Below are 5,984 nucleotides of genomic sequence, written 5' to 3'. Positions count from 1 at the left end.
TCCATCCCCCAAAAAATTAAAAATTAATGAATTAAAAATCAGTTTGATTGGTAAGGAGGTGTGAAGATCAGGAATGATCTGGAGGCAGATCTGAGTGAGTGGAGTTTGGGAGGTCCTCTGATTAACCCTGGGCAATGAGCATCTCCACCAAATAAGCCAGAGGACCTCTGAGTTGAGACAGAGGTGAAGAAGGGAGGATACTAGTGAGAGCTGCCCAAGAGAAGTTCCCCATTTCCCCACTCTGGGGTGGAATGCAGCTGCTGTATGGGAAACAACCATTCTCCCTGCCTGCTGCAAACTAGGGCACACCCTTTGCAGTCCAGAGTCCGCACCCTCCTGGTGTGAGCCATGGAAAGGATGCCCATCCCCTGCCCTACCAACCAGATCCCAAGCCTCGGAAATTGATCTGACGGTTTGGAAACTCCAGCTGCATCCCCAGGAATGCAGGTACCCATTTCTCTATTTGGGGAAGGAAACCAGCATAGTTTCAGCTCCTCTGGTTCATGTCCTAGAATTTTAGATAGAACGGTAAAATACATAACGCTTACAAAAAAAAAATCAAAAACCAATCAAATCCACCCCTGTTTTACAGATAAGGAAACTCAGTCCCAGAGAGGTGAAGTGGGCTGCCTGAGGTCACACAGAGGGTAAGAGGCCGAGCAAGATCTGGAAACAGGAGTTCAAGACCAGCTTGGGCAACATAGAGAGACCCTGTCTCTATTTTTTTTTTTAAAGAAATGTATCTGTACCCAGTGCTCTCTGCTCTGAACGAGGGGATGGGGGTGGGGATGGTGATCTAGATGTGGCTCTGGGAAGCCAAAGAGAAGAGAACTGTGCCAGAGCTGGAGGCAGGTTCAGAGCTGGGGTCGTGGGTGGGAGTCATCTACCTACACCTGTCCCAGTTTCTGGATTGTAAATCCTCCAGGAATTCCTGATATTCCACTTAAGTCCAAGTTCCCTGCTTGGAAGCAGGTTTGCCAGCATGGGTTTCAGAGTGTTGTCAGCCCTATAAAGGGAGGCATGGTGTGAGGAAAAGCAGCCTGCTGCACGCTGGGGTTGCTGGGCAACCAAGCCCAAGGACCACCTTGAGGGAGAGCTGTCCCAGTTCTGTGCTCCCCGTGGGCCCAGCTCTGTGCTCCCCATGGGCCCAGGGTGGCTTCTAGTAGTGACTCAGAGCTCATGGTCAGTGTTCCTGGGAACAGAGTAGGAAGGGGTGGCAGCCAGCCCGGATCCCCTGTTCCCTGGACAGAGGCTGGTGGACGACTCCTCCTGGTCTCTTAGGACTTTGACTCCCCTCTGGAAGCTGCTTTGAAAGTTTTCCAGAACTTGATTTTACCTGCATTAAATCCTTAGGAGAGTCTCACCTTGGAATTGAGCTTTTGAAATACTTTTCTGGGTACTCTTGAGCCCCTGGCCTAGCCCCAGCCAGGGACTCCAAGGGGTGAGGGACATGTGTCTTCCTTTCTCCTGAGGTGGAAGAACAAGAAAACAATTCACCTCCTACAGCAGACAGACGTGCATGAAATGGTGAAATAACAAACTACCTCTGACATCAGCAAAGGCCTTCAGGTACTTCGGCTCCTGGTAATCCTCACAGCATCCCTACGATAGATTTTTTAAATCCCTTCTACAGGTAGGGGCATTGAGGCACAGAGAAGTCATGTCACTTGCCCCAGGACACAGAGAGGAAAGAACCCAAGGACAGGGCTCCATGGCTCTTTGCCTGGACAGAGTGACTTAGATCCATTTCAAGTCGTTGCCCTGGAGGCCCAGCCCTCACTCCCATAGACTCCAAGCCTCCCCAAGAGCTGACTAGCTTTATTTTTTAACTTAATTTTATTTTATTTTTTGAGACGGAATCTCGCTCTGTCGCCAGGCTGGAGCGCAATGGCGCAATTTCTTGCAGCTCACTGCAACCTCTGACTCCCTAGTTCAAGCGATTTTCCTGCCTCAGCCTCCCGAGTAGCTAGGATTACAGGCATGCATCACCACGCCCAGCTAATTTTTGTGTTTTTAGTAGAGACGGGGGTTTCACCATGTTGGCCAGGATGGTCTCGATCTCCTGACCTGGTGATCCGCCTGCCTCGGCCTCCCAAAGTGGTGGGATTACAGGTGTGAGCCACCACACCCAGCCCTGACTAGCTTTTTAACCACAAACTCACTCTAAAGGAAATTGGAAAACACTGGTAGGTCAGTGTTTTCAAAATTTGGGGGCTGAAACTCACAGTAAGAAATGCATTTAGGCCAGGTGCAGTGGCTCTCCCCTGTAATCCCAGCACTTTGGGAGGCTGAGGCAGGAGGATCACAGGAGCTCAGGAGTTCAAGACCAGCTTGGGCAACATAGCGAGACCGTCTCTATTTTTTTTTTTAAAGAAATGTATTTAACACCACAATGCAGTAACCAGACACACGAACATGATCATAGCTCTTAGGATAATTTGTAATTATTCTTTTTATTTAAAAATATGTAAAATCAAACAAAGTTGCATGAAGTAACACTTTTACTGCCCGTGAAACACCCTGGCATTTTCTATTATCTGCTGTTCTGTCTCATTATTTCCAAAAAGTATCGAAGTGGCTCCCTAAATTATTTCCATGACTTGAATTTTGAAAAGCACCCTGGTAGATAGGAGCTTGGGTCCCCCCGCCCGACCCTTGTCAGCAGGAGGGCAAAGCTGGCAGTGAGGACAAAGGTCTGATTCTGTGTACTTAGTGCCTGGCATTGAACTGCACCCTGTGGGGACACAGGAAAAATACTCCTTCCTGGATGTTGCCCTCAAGTCATTTACAAGCAAATGAAACAAGGCCACACATAAAACAAAGCCAAAGCAAGTTAAAGGCAGAAAGAATAGGTGCCTCTGAAGGACTGTATTATTTTGCCAGGACTGTCATTGCAAAATACCACAGGCTGGGTGGTTTCAACAATAGAAATTTATTTTCTAACAGTTCTGGAATCTGGGCGTCTAAGATCGAGGTGCCAGTAGGGTTGGTTTCTTCTGAGGCTTCTGTCCCTGCTTGCAGACGGCTGTCCTCCTACTGCCTCCTCACGGTCATCCCTCTGTGCATGTGTACCCCTGGGGTCTCCTTACATGTTCACACTTCCTTTTCTTAGAAGGATACCAGCCATATTGGATTAGGACCCACCCTGAAGGCCTCATTTTACTTAATTGCCTCTTTAAAGGCACTATCTCCAAATAGTCACATTCAAAGTTACTGGGAGTTAAGACTTCAATGTATGAATTTGGGGGACACAGTTTAGTGTCCTACTATGTGTGCAGCACATTAGCTCATGTGTTTTCACCCTAGCCTGGGTGCGGCAGGCCTTATTCCTACTTTTTGGGTTTTTTTTTTTTTGAGACAGAGTTTCGCTCTGTTGCCCAGGCTGGAGTGCAGTGGTGTGGTCTTGGCTCACTGCAACCTCTGCCTCCCAGGTTCAAGCGATTCTCCTGCCTCAGCCTCCTGAGTAGCTGGGATTACAGGCACCCACCACCACGCCCAGATAATTTTTGTATTTTTAGTAGAGACAGGTTTTCACCATGTGTGCCAGGATAGTCTCGATCTCCTGACCTCAGGCAGTCCGCCTGCCTTGGCCTCCCAAAGTGCTGGGAGTACTAGTGTGAGCCGCCACACCCAGCCTTATTCCTATTTTAAAGATGAAGAGTCTAAGATAACAGTTTTGGAAAATAAAGAAAAAAAAAGGCCAGGCACAGTGGGTCACGCCTGTAATTCCAGCACTTTGGGAGGCCGAGGCGGGTGGATCACCAGGTCAAGAGATCGAGACTATCCTGGCCAACATGGTGAAACCCCGTTTCTACTAAAAATACAAAAATTTGCTGGGTATGGTGGCGGGCACCTATAGTTCCACCTGTTCGGGAGGCTGAGGCAGGAGAATCGCTTGAGCCCAGGAGGCAAAGGTTGCAGTGAGCCGAGATCTAGCCACTGTACTCCAGCCTGGCGACAGAGCAAGATTCCGAAAAAAAAAAAAAGAGAGAGAGAGAGAGAGAAAGAAAAGAAAGAAAAAGAAAGAAAGAAAGGCCGGGCGCGGTGGCTCAAGCCTGTAATCCCAGCACTTTGGGAGGCCGACACGGGTGGATCACAAGGTCAGGAGATCGAGACCATTCTGGCTAACACGGTGAAACCCTATCTCTACTAAAAAATCACAAAAAACTAGCCGGGCGAGGTGGCGGGCGCCTGTAGTCCCAGCTACTCGGGAGGCTGAGGCAGGAGAATGGCGTGAACCCGGGAGGCGGAGCTTGCAGTGAGCTGAGATCCGGCCACTGCACTGCAGCCTGGGCGGCAGAGCGAGACTCCGTCTAAAAAAAAGAAAAAAAAAAAAAAAAGAAGAAAGAAAGGAAGGAAGGAAGGAAGGAAGGAAGGAAGGAAGGAAGGAAGGAAGGAAGGAAGGAAGGAAGGAGAAAGAAGGAAAGAAAGAAAAAGAAAGGGGAAGAAAGAAAGAGAGAGAAAGAGAGAGAGGCTGGGCACGGTGGCTCATGCCTGTAATTCCACACTGTGGGAGGCTGACTTGGGCGGATCACCTGAGACCAGGAGTTCGAGACCAGCCTGGCCAACATGGTGAAACCCTGTCTGTCCTACAAATACAAAAAAAAAAAAAAAAATAGTTGGGCATGGTGGTGCATGCCTGTAGTCCCAGCTACTCGGGAGGCTGAGGCACAAGAATCAATTGAACCCCGGAGGCGGAGGTTGCAGTGAGCTGAGATCGCACCACTCCACTCCAGCCTGGGCAACAAGAGCAAAACTCTGTCTCAAATAAAAAAAGAAAAAAAAAAAAAGAGGAGGCCTGGGCCCGTGGTTCACACCTGTAATCCTAGCATTTTGGGAGGCCAAGGCATGTGGATCATCTGAGGTCAGGAGTTCGAGACCAGCCTGATCTAAAAATACAAAAATTAGTCAGGCATGGTGGTGCATGCCTATAGTCCCCGCTACTTGGGAGGCTGAGGCAGGAGAATTGCTGGGACCTGGGAGGCGGAGGTTGCAGTGAGTCAAGAGTATGCCACTGCACTGCAGCCTGGGTGACAGAGCAAAACTCTGTCTCAAAAAAAAAAAAATGAGGCTGGTGTTGGGATCAGCTGGTAATGGCCAGTGGTCTCCCAGCTGAGGAGGAATGTCGCAGCATTTGGGTTCACACTTTGCCCCTCACATGTCGCCTTGCTGTGGTTGAAGCAGGTGGGCTAAGTTTTAAAAGGCCATCCTATACTTACCTGGCAGGGGAGATACTATGATCACGAAAGCGGTTTTCCCAGGGCGAGGCTTATCCATCACACCCTGGATGTGCTGACCCCTGCGATTTCCCCAAATGAAAACAAATTCAAAGAAAGTAAAAGGCCATCCTGCTATGCGGACAGGAGATGAATGAAGCTGGAGGAGTGGCAGGAGGAAGTGCCTAGGCCGGGCCTCATAGCTCTGTCCAGATGGGAGGAAGAGGAGAGCTTTCCAGGCTGGGGCGGTGGGAGCTGAAAGGGTCCACTGAGAACTCCTCCCAGGTCATTGGGGTGCCTGGCCAGGGGACTGAGGCCTGGAGAGGAGGAAGTGATGCAGTGCTCGCATGTTTATCTCATGTGAAGGCTTCTTCTCCCTCTTCTCAAGGCCAGGCAGTGCCATTCATTCCTCCGTGTTCCCCATCCGGCCTAGTGCGCCGTTCAGAATGAAGATCTCCAGGTATCCATAGGACCCTCTAGACACGAGACCATGGGAGGAAGTGGGGCGGTGGGTCTCAGTCTTATGCCCCTGACCTTTAAAGGTGTATAAGGTGTGTACCTGAGGAAGAAACAAGCAATTGCTAGTTACAAACACTCCTAGTGCATGAGGGCACGGTATATTTTTCCCGCTGTTTTTAACTTTCCACAAGAGACACCCTTCTGCCAATGTGGAGTCAGCACCAGAGGGTCCTTTCTGTCTTCCGGCTCCTCTTCCTTTCTTCCCTGCATCCACTGGAAATCTCCAGGTCCTCCCATGTTTCTTTGAGT

General features: G+C 49.6%; 1 pseudogene; it reads left to right on the top strand.

Moving 5' to 3' along the window:
• The first annotated feature begins 5,211 nt into the window (after positions 1-5,211).
• Positions 5,212-5,337, top strand: LOC115897238 (annotated as a pseudogene).
• Positions 5,338-5,984: the final 647 nt, after the last annotated feature.

The sequence above is a fragment of the Rhinopithecus roxellana genome, chromosome 4, assembly GCF_007565055.1.
Source record: "Rhinopithecus roxellana isolate Shanxi Qingling chromosome 4, ASM756505v1, whole genome shotgun sequence".
Lineage (NCBI taxonomy): Eukaryota > Metazoa > Chordata > Mammalia > Primates > Cercopithecidae > Rhinopithecus > Rhinopithecus roxellana.
This window is presented reverse-complemented; position numbering and strand designations above follow the sequence as displayed.